Source organism: Desmodus rotundus, chromosome 5, assembly GCF_022682495.2.
Source record: "Desmodus rotundus isolate HL8 chromosome 5, HLdesRot8A.1, whole genome shotgun sequence".
NCBI classification, from domain to species: Eukaryota; Metazoa; Chordata; class Mammalia; order Chiroptera; family Phyllostomidae; genus Desmodus; species Desmodus rotundus.
Window position 1 is genome coordinate 82,979,391 of NC_071391.1, and position 10,932 is coordinate 82,990,322.

Consider the following 10,932-nt stretch of genomic DNA (forward strand, 5'->3'; position numbering starts at 1 on the left):
TTCATTTTTTTTCTGTAGTACCTACTCTGCTATTAATCTGATCCAGTGCATTTTTTATTTCAACTCTTGGGTATTTTTTTTATCTTCAGAAGTTCCATTTGGGTCTTTATTATGTTTTCCATTTGTTTCTTCATAATTTTCATGTTTTTCTCCATACTCTTGTACATATGGAATATATTTATACTAGGTGTTCTGATATTCTTGTCTGATAATTCTGTCAATTTTGTCATTTCTGGGTACATTTCTAATGATTGATTTTTCTCTTGGTAATGGCTTATATTTTCCTGCTTCTTTATATGCTTGTCAATTTTGGATTGGATGCCAGACCTCATGAATTTTATGCTGTTGACTGCTGGATTTTGCTGTAGTCCTTTAGAAAGTGTTGAACTTTCCTCTGTTGCATAATTAAGTTATTTGAAGTTAGTTCAACCCTATTAAGGCTTAGTTTTATGCTTTATTAGGAGTGGTTCATATCTGTCTTTAATCTAGAGTTAACCTCACTACAAAAGGAGATACCTTTCTGAATGCTTTCTCTGATGCCTCATATATTGTGAAATCTCCCCACTGTTACTAGTGATAATATGGACTATTCGTAACCCATTGCGAGCTCTGAAATTGTTTGGCCTACTTATTTCTTTGTAGAGTTTCAGGTCTTGTATGTGTGGATCACTTTTCAGTCAAAGTTTTGAGAACCCCCACCTGTAGATCTCTGGTACTCTTTTTCTGGGCAGCTACTCTCCCTCCAGTGTTTTTTTCATATAAATTCTAGCTACTTTGGTCTCCCTGAACTCCAGTCTCACTCTCCTCATCTCAGAGAAAATGTTGGGCTCATTTTAAATCTCCCTTCTCTGTTCTATGGTCTGGAAACTCTCTCTAGGCAACAATCTGGGACAATCATAGGACTCATTTTATTTGTTTCTCTTTTCACAGGGATTACTGCTTTCTGTTTCTTTTTGTCCAATGTCTGAAAACCATTGTTTCATATACTTAGTTCAATTTTCTAGTTGTCTAGAGTAGAGGGTAAATCTAGACTCAGTCATTGTATCCTGGCTAAAAATGGTTTTCATTTAAACTTTTAGAACAACATTTTTTTGCTTTTTTGGGGGGGGGATATTTATATTTTCTCCTTTTAGCTAAATTCTACATGTGTTTTAAAAATTTTTGAGTAAAAATTACCCAGAAATATATGGACCCATATTACAAATCTCTATATACAACACTAGAACTGAATGTAATTAATTTGCTTCAAATCTTTTTTTCCAAATAAAAACTATATAATAAATATATTTCCTGTGCAGTAGGCATTATTCTAAATTTTTAAACATGTATCAATTCATTTAATTCTCACAATAATTCCATGACTTCAGTACAATGAATGATACTGTTGTGTAAATGAGGTTAATGAGTAGTACAGTGATAAAGTTGTATGTTGAAGGTCATTTGACTAGTAAGTAGAGCAAGAATATGAATTCAGAGAATCTGGCTGCATAATTTGAGCTAACAACCATTATACTATATTGTGTGTCATAATGAATGAAATGCATAAAACACAGATTAAGTAGAAATTCTCTGTCCTTGATCCTCAGTTCTATTTTCTTTACTTATTTATCAGAGGAAAATCAAATGATAAAATTTTACATCATTCCAGTCCATTTTTAATGTTTTAACCTCCATTTATGTATTTCAATAAATAAGAGGTAGTATTTTTGTGTTTTAGGAACTTATATACAAAATAATAAAAGTTATTACATCCTACATTCTATGACTTGCTTTTTAATATTTTATTCTTGAAAATAATTCATGTTGCTACATGCATAATTGCATTCTTATTTACTCAGTTGTCTATGCTACATATCACTGATTCTACCTAAACACTCCAAAAAGTTGTGAAATCCTTTACAGGTTGTGAAACCCATCAGGTAATATATACCTGTTCTTTCTTCCCCTTCCCTGGATTCCTTCCTCTCCTGCTCCTTCTGCAGTAGCTGCTTTCTAGTTCTGCTGAGCAGCTGCCCTTATTTTTCCCTGCTTTCCTCCTTTGTAAAATCCTTTCTTTCCTACATGTTATCCATTCCTTTCGTGTTTTCTTCCTCATTTTGAAAGGTACCTTCTTTACCTATTTTGAGAAGCATGCGTGGAAAGTAAATTTTTGAAACATGCTTTCTGAGATTATCTTTATTTTACTCTTTATACTATACTTGATTGATAATTTGTTCAGTTATAGGTTCTAGACTGAAATAATTTTTCCTTGGGCTTATGAAGACACTGTTTTGTTGCATTTTAGCTTCCAGTGAAGCTGATTCTAGATAGACTGCATGTGATCTATTTTTCCCTCCTTCATTTAGGCTTTTGAGAGGTTTTCTTTTAGCTTAGATAGTCTAAGATTTAACAATTTCTATACATTGGTAGTTTTTAAAAAAGTTTACAATACACTGGTTGTAACTTTCAATCTGGAACTTCTTTATTTTGGGGAATTCAAAACTGTTCCTTTTAAAAAATAGTTTTATTCCCTCTGATTTTCTGTTCTCTCCTTCTGGACATTTTGATGTACAATCTCCTGGACTAATCTTATCTCCTATTTCTTTGTCTTTTTGTTTTATTTTGGACAAGTTTTCAATGTTATCTTTCATCCTTTCTGTTGAATTTCTTTTATTTCAGTTACCAAATATTTTAAAAAATTTCAAGACCTTTTAATTATTTTCTTACTGTTCCTTTTTATGGCAACCTGTCTATTCATATGTCATGTTTAGATGACAATGTCTTCTTTCTCTGAAAATATTGCAGTTTAAAAATTTTATCCTCATTGCCTTCATTTTCTTATTTTTCTGTTTGATTTGGTGTCCTTTTTCACCATGGAGGATTTCTTAAAAAATTTTGATACCCTTGGTTGACCCTTCCTATAAGAGTGGGGCATTAGGAGAGCTCCATTGTGGGTGGTGCTTGTTAACTGATGTGTATCACTGGGGAGTGGTCAAGCAAGAATCCTGCTGCTTTACTTTGAAACTTACAAGTGTCAGTATCTATAGGCCTGTTCTCTTGGGACTGTCAGTTTCCTCAGAGAATTCACCAATTTCCTATCTGGAATGTGTTTCCCTAGGATTATATTTTGGAGCAAAGTAATGAAAGGAGGCTAGGAGTCTCACTTTCACTACTTCTTGATTTTAATTAGGCATTTGTTCACCACTTTTTTGTTGGCCTGGTATCCTTGATATGGAGTCCCTTTGACTTGGTTTTATCATAGAATGAACCACCCATCTCATCCTAGGGTTGTTGCTTGGCTCTGAAAGAGGGGGAGAAGTACTTGAGATCTACGTTTTCACTTTTGCTTAGTCACCCTTTTCAGTCCCACACCTGCCATCCACAGCCTCTGGTGCTACAGAGCATGAGGGCTTCGCAGGACTGACACTGACATCCTCCTGTGTGGGCACTTGCTTTTTAGCTTTCTTGGGTCTGCTAATGCCTTTTCCTCTTCTCTATCATCCATCACTTAGTGCCATCTTTCATCTTCCACTCTCTTTGTCCTTGAGGGTTTATAGCATTTTAAATTCTTTATTCTCATTTTATTGGGATATTGGGAAGGAGAAGAGGTAAATTTATGGGTTCAAATTACCATATTTAACTGATAGCTGGCATATCTGTTTTTATCCTTTAATTTTCAAACTTCTTTTTTTCTCATTACTTATACAACATAAAAAAGAAGCACATTTTAACCACAATTCAAGCTTCCCTTTTTAGGTAGGCACACACATAGTTCCAGTTCTTAGCTTCATGTAGGGAGGTAGGTTACTGTACTTTGTCATCTTTGAAGCATATTAAATTCTTTTCTTTTCCTATAGGTTTGAAATCCCAGCCCCCAGTGCTCATTTCTGACCCTGTTGCTCTGAGGACCCAGTGATCTCATGACTCTAGCCCACTGTAGCCTCTACTCTGTTTTCAAAGAGAATTATAATCTCTAAGATTTTAATTTTTAATCAGTTTATTGGAGACACACATGTACACATCTCCCCCTAGGTTTGAAGTTTATAGGGGAGGTCTCTTAAGATGCTGGCCTCACTACCTTAATCACAAACCCTTCCTGTGACATTTTGACATGAAATCTCATACTTGTTGCAATTTATTGTAATCTTTCTTCCATCTTTACATCTTCATTAATAGCATTTTTACATAGTTTTCTAATTACTAAACCCAGTGGACTCTATTTAGTTCTTGTCTTATTAACTTTCTTCTTGCATTTAACACTTCAGATTGCATCCTCCTTGAAACTCGATTCTTTTGGCCTCTGTATGTTATGTTTTCCCATTCGTTGTTTTCTGTACATCTCTGACCAATCCTCCTGTGACTCATCTGGGGCTTCCCTTTCTTCATCTACCATTTGTTCTCAACCCCAGCCCTCTGTACTTCTAACTGTACACACTTTCCCTGATTGATTTCATTCACACTCACCATTTTTGTTATTAACCATATGCTGAGGAGGATGAAATCTCTATGTTTAGCCCAGATCCCTTGCCAGGATTTTAACTCTAAAACAAGCTGTGCTGGATGCTTCTACCTGAGAGTACCACAATTATCTCAAATTCAAGATGCCAAGGATGAATATATCATTCTCCTTCCTAACCTTTTTCATGTTCCTGGATTTCCTATTTCAATTGACGACACTAATATTTACCTGTTCACCTACACTACAATCTGGCAGTCAACCTTGAATCCTCTTTCTTCTCACCTCCTTATTCTAGTTATGTTTTTATGTTGCCATGAAGACAGACATGGTCAGTTTATCTTGAGTAATGGGAGCTTGTTTGGGCAGAAGTGGATGTGGGATATAATGGCTGAGAGTTAGGCTTCGTATGGAGTGTATCTGGACCCAACGTGGTTCTAGAAACCTTAGGATCTGCAGTATGTAGAACCTTTTGGCCATTAATGACTCCAATATCTGTCCTGTATTCACCTCTGACAGTTAACTTCCTTATTCTTTTTCCCCCCCACTCTTTATCTTTTCTCTACATCGTAGATTATCCTCGTAACTTTGGCTTGCTATGCTCTCCCTCTCATGGTTCCAACACTATTTCCACCTTCATGTAGCCTGAACTTGCTGTCCTTTGGGCTTCTTGTTCTACTGGTCACTGCTAGTTTCTCTATGTTCAATGTTTTGGATTTCTTTAAAAAAATTTTTTTTAATTAATTCCCACCCAAGGATATGTTTTCATTGATTCTTTTTGAGACAAAGAGTGGGGGGAGAGAGAGTGACAGAGATAGAGAGATGTAAAAGAGAATTATTAATTAGTTGCCTCCCATTCATGCCCTGACCAGGGATCAAACCTGCAACCAAAACATGTGCCCTAATGGGGAATCGAACCCGCAGCAATCTTTTGGTGTACAGGACAGTGCTCCAACCAACTGAGCCACCACCTGGCCAGGGCTCAGTGTTTTTGGATTTCTGAAATCAGGAATCAGATTGGCCTAGCTCACTTCAGATACTAGGCTATATTGCAGAGTACTTGTTGGCCCACTGAAATACTTCCCTTATGTCAGGTGCTCATTCCACTCCAATCACCTGTAAAAGAAGAAGCAGGTTGGTGTGATATGTAATATGACCACTTGTTTTCCCCATGAATGAAGTGGACTGGACAGTTACCCTTCATAAGGGAAGCTGGCATAGAAGACACTGTGATTGACTAGGTTAGTGTTTTTTTTTGACTTTTCAAGTCACTAACTTGACTTTTTTTTCATGCCATTAAAATTCTTGGTAAAACTTTCTATCAGCTGACTAATATAAGTACCATTATATATATATATTTCTTTCTTTATATATTATATAAATATATATATTACTATACCTCTGTTGTTGAGTTTTAGTTACCTCAAATATTCCACTAGTATAAATAACACTTTATACATACATCCATATATCTATTTATTTATTTTGAATTTTCTCTCTTTGAGATATCTAATTTAGGAAAGTGTTTTTAAATTTCTACTTTTTTTTTTACCTAAACATTTTTGTTACCAATTTCCAGTTTCACTATGTTGTCAGAGAATGTTGCTTACCTTATATATGTATTTAGGGACTTACTGGAACTTTCTTTGTAGCTCAGTATCAACTTTTATAAATGTCTCATGGACACACGAATAGAAGGTGTATTTGGTAATTATAGGATACATTGTTTGATGCATTTCTATTAATTCAATCCTATTAATTTTATTATTCATATCTCTTATCTTATTTTTATTTTCTTACTCTATCAGGAAAGAGTGGTATTTAAGTATTCTACAACTATGTATTTATCAATATTCCTGTATGTTTCCAACAGTTTTTGCTCTTTATAGCTTGACACTGATTTATTTGATGCATAAACATTTATGACTATTATACTTTCATTGTGGATTGTAACTTTCATAAATATAAGGTGGCATTTTATGTTTTGTTGAATGCATTTTGGTTTTTAGAATTTAAATAGTCACTTCTGTGCTTCATTGTTTTGCACTTACCTGAAAAATCTTTACTCATTCTTTTATTTCACACCATTTTTTTCCTATTTTCCTTTATGTCTATTTCTTGTAGGAACATAGAGTAAGACTTGAATTTGTAGTGCATTTGGAGATGTTTTCATTTTACTAGGGTAGTTAAACTCCTTATATTTATTTCATGATTGATTTATTTGTTTTTATATTTGCCACCTATTTTATGCTTCCCATTTTTATGCTTCTTTGCTTTTTATTTGTTTTCTATCTTGTGCTATATGAAATATGTTTTATATCCTTTTATATTCTTCAGTGATTTGGAAAATATGTCCTATTTTAAATTATGTTACTGATTACCTTTAAGTATTAGAAACATTTAAATATATACAGTACTTTAGAAAGTTTTATTGTGATATTAAAGAAAATGCATAAAATACATGTCTGGTATTAAATAATTATTAAGCAAATGCCTATATGAACACTTTTTTATTCTCAATTTTTCTATATCCTAATGGTTTTGACACATTCTTGCAAGATTGATATAGGGAGCTATTTATGTATGTATGTATGTATGTATTTATTTTTTGGCAGGAGGACAAGCTTTATTGAGCCCCCAGACCTAGTTCTCTTTCTCCTGCAAAGTCTTGGTTCCCCGTATATGCGCACTCTGGCAAGCAGCGATGAGACCCACTTTGTGTCCAGCAGGGGCATCTCTGTGTGTGGAGGTAGGCAGGGATGGCCTTCAGGATAGGCTTGTCAATGCGGCAACCTCTGGCCACCACACGGACCCCAGCTTTGTTGGCTGAGGAAATGACCTTCCTGAAGCTAAGGGTAGCTTCACTTGGGTCTTTTTCGTCCCGGGGTTGTGGGAGATGACGGTGGCATAGTTCCCGGAGCCTCAGGCTAGCTTGCCCCGGTTACCAGGTTTCTTCTCCAGACAACGCACATTGGTGCCATCAGGCATGGTGTCCACCGGGAGCACATTGCCAATGATCAGCTGAGCCTTCTTGCCTCAGTTCACAAAGTGGCCACTGTGGATTCCTTCGCAGGTGATGAACAGCTATGTCTGCTTCTCAAACCTGCAAGGATCCCCTCTACCCACTGTCCCCGCCCCCACCCCCCACCCCCGCCCTGGCTATTGTTAGATTGTTCTTAACTTCAATGACTCTGGTTATATTTTGTTTGCTTTTTCCTTCTATTGCTTATGTTCCAGTTAAAGGTGAGATCATATGGTGTTTGTCCCTCACTTCCTGGCTTATTTCACTTAGCATAATGCTCTCCAGTTTCATCCATGCTGTTGCAAAGGGTATAAGCTCCTTCTTTCTCTCTGCTGCGTAGAATTCCATTGTGTAAATATACCATAGTTTTTGGATCCACTCGTTTGCTGATGGGCACTTCGGTTGCTTCCAGTACTTGGCTATTGTAAATTGTGCTGCTATGAGGGGGAAGGGAGGTGGGTTCAGCTGGGGTGGGGTGGAGGGATGGGGAGAAAAGGCATACAACTGTAATTGAATAACAATAAAAAAAAATTTTATTGCTAAATAGTCAAAGAAAGTATCTGTGTTTCTCAGGCATTAGCCATGTATTGAGAACTTTGATGGTAGGAAACAAATTAATTATTGGAGGCCTCTCTTTTCTGAAGTTATGCTTAATTTTTTTAACCTTATCTAGATTATTATCATCTTGGTTAGAATTTAGGGAAAATATATTTTACTATATTTGAGTTATCCCACAAATGTGTAAAAGTTAAAAATATCAGTCAAGAATAAAAATAAAGGTGTTGGAAACGATACACACACAAACACACACACACAAAAAAAACCTGCAAGGATCCCGGAAGACCACTTGGCTAGGTGCGCCCTGCAGCCTGGGTCATGCATGATATCCTTAACAATGTCTTCGAGGTAGCCCTGCCGCTCTGCGAAGGCCATGGTGTGAGGATGCACGGCGCCCCTGTGGTGTTTCACGTGCGTGTGGAACACAGAGCGGGCGCTCTTCCTCTGCCCTCGGATCACGCAGCCCGTAGCCGCAGTCCCCTGCCCGACGCGGCTGGAAGAGGTGAGGTTTTACTTATTTTTATTTCTTATTTTTATTTTTTTTCAGCCAGATTGGAAACATTTACTCTGTATTCCTTTGGTGGTTACCTGAAAAATTATTATATATGTACTTAATTGACCAAAGTGTGAAGTTAGCTGTTATCTTTAGTTTCCTCTGATAGCATAAGACTATTTTAGGTTTTTTGACCACACTGATAGCTTTTATATGTATATTATTGTTGTCATATATTTCAGTTATTTCTTTCTTCCTTGAGACACTTAATTATATTGTTTTAGATAGTCAGTAATTAAATTTACCCACATATTCACTGTATTCTGAGTTCATTTCTTCTTCAATTTTAATGCTTCCGAAGTACATACAGCCTTTAGAATTTCCTTTGGTTGAGGTCTGCTCCTGGTGAATTCTCAGTTATTGTTGGTCTGAACATGTCTGTCTCCCTCACTTTTTAAAGATACTTTTTCTCCCTCATTTAAAAAAGTATTTTGGGGTTGGGCAGAAATGAAATTCTAGACAGATTCTTGTTTCTTTTAGGTACATGAAAATAACACTGTGACTTCTGAGTGTGGCTGTTGCGGTTGGGAAGGTGGTTATCACTGTCACTATTGCTCCTTTGAAGTAATCTGTCTTCTAGGATTAAAAAACTTTTTATTTGATGTTCTTCAGTTTATGTATGTTGGAACTGAGTATGGATTTTTTTTTATTCATCCGTAGGATTTGTTTGGCTTCTTAAATCAGTGTATTGGTGTCTTTCATTAATTCTGGAAGATTCTTAGCTATTGTAATTTCAAATATTGCCACTCCCATATTCTCTCTCCATTTTCTTGCTGGGACTCTGTTCTATGTTCTGAATCATTTCTTCTGTCTTACCTAATTCACAAGTTCTTTATTTAGCTACTATGTCTGTCAGCTGTTATGTCCACTCATCCATTGCTTTTATTCCAAGAAGTACCTAAACATTCTATTTATTTAAAAAAAACATATGATATAATTTTTATGGTTTCCTTGTATAGAATTATTGCAGATATTTAAAACTGGTCCTTCATTCTTTGAATATAGTAAGGGTGATTGTATTTTATATAGCCAGATAATTCTAGTACCCGAAATCTTCGTGGATCTGTTTCTGCTTTTTGTTGTCTCTACTGGTTCTCATTCCTTTAACTGTTTTATTATTTTTGACTGTGTGAATATCATTGCCCTCGTAGATATTTTTAGGGACTGTTTGAGGCATAGCATGAGAATGCATTCTTAAAAGAGGACTTAGTTTTACTTCTGCATGCTTAGGGGAACTACCAGACTAGAACTAGATTAAATTAAATTCATGCCACGAGTTTTTTTTTTTAAATCCCCAACCAAATTATGTGAGTTTCAGCTACAAATCTGCATAAGAGCTGCTTGAGTTTATAACTTCTCAGGTATGTTTTTGTGATCAGTGCCAAAGCAACTTTCCTACTAGTATTCTGGGGTGGTGGTAAGGGATTGTTTACTTCTAGTTTACCCTTATCTTGAAGGATACAGTCTTTTGGGATCTGATCTTTATGTGGGAAGGGTCACTGAATAAATGTTGATGTGACATCTGCCCCTTTGTCTAGTTCAGGCACTGAAGTTTGATGTCAAAAGTGAAGCTTGTGTTTTCAGAGATAGACAGTCACTCTCAGAACAAAGACTGCTTTATTGTTCTGTTTCCCTGACTGGGTTTCCAACCTTACTTATATTTGGCCTATTGCTTCTTTGGTCTGTTGTCAGGCCTTCTCTGCCTTTAAAGAGATTTAGTAAATACCTTTCTGGAATTTTTAGTTGTTTCCATCAGGACTGTTGGTCTGAATTATTAGTCCACTATAAAACATTATTAATTTTACATTACATGTCTTTTCTTTCAAAAAATTATTTCTGATATTTATATTTAGTTTGCAGTCATATTTATAGCAATTTAGATTTAGATTTAGAAGACTTAAGTAGTGAGCAAGTAACTTTCCCCATTCTTAACTTAGCTATATAGCTTATAAAAATATTTAATAGGCTTTATTTTTTAGAGCAGTTTTAGGTTCACAGTAAAAGAGCAGTACGTTGTCACAGTTAATGAACCTGCACTGGCACATTACTGTCATTCAAAGACCATAGTCTACATTAGGGTTTATTCTTGGTGTTTACATTCTATGTGTTTGTACAAATGTATAATATATATATATATCTACCATCACAGTATCATGCAGAGTATTTTGACTGCCTTATAAATCCTCTGTGCTCCACTAATTCATCCCAGCTTCCTCCATAACATCTGGCAGTCACTGATCTTTTTACTGTTGCTGTAGTTTTGCCTTTCCCATAATGTCATATAGTTGGAATCATACACAGGTAGCCTGTTGAGATTGGCTTCTTCCACTCAGTAATATGTTTTTTAGTTTCCTCTATGTCTTT

At 35.7% G+C, this 10,932-nt stretch overlaps 1 pseudogene; it reads right to left on the bottom strand.

The window, feature by feature from the left end:
- Positions 1-7,078: 7,078 nt before the first annotated feature.
- LOC112314245 (large ribosomal subunit protein uL2-like) lies at positions 7,079-9,745 on the bottom strand (annotated as a pseudogene).
- Between the last annotated feature and the right edge of the window lie 1,187 nt (positions 9,746-10,932).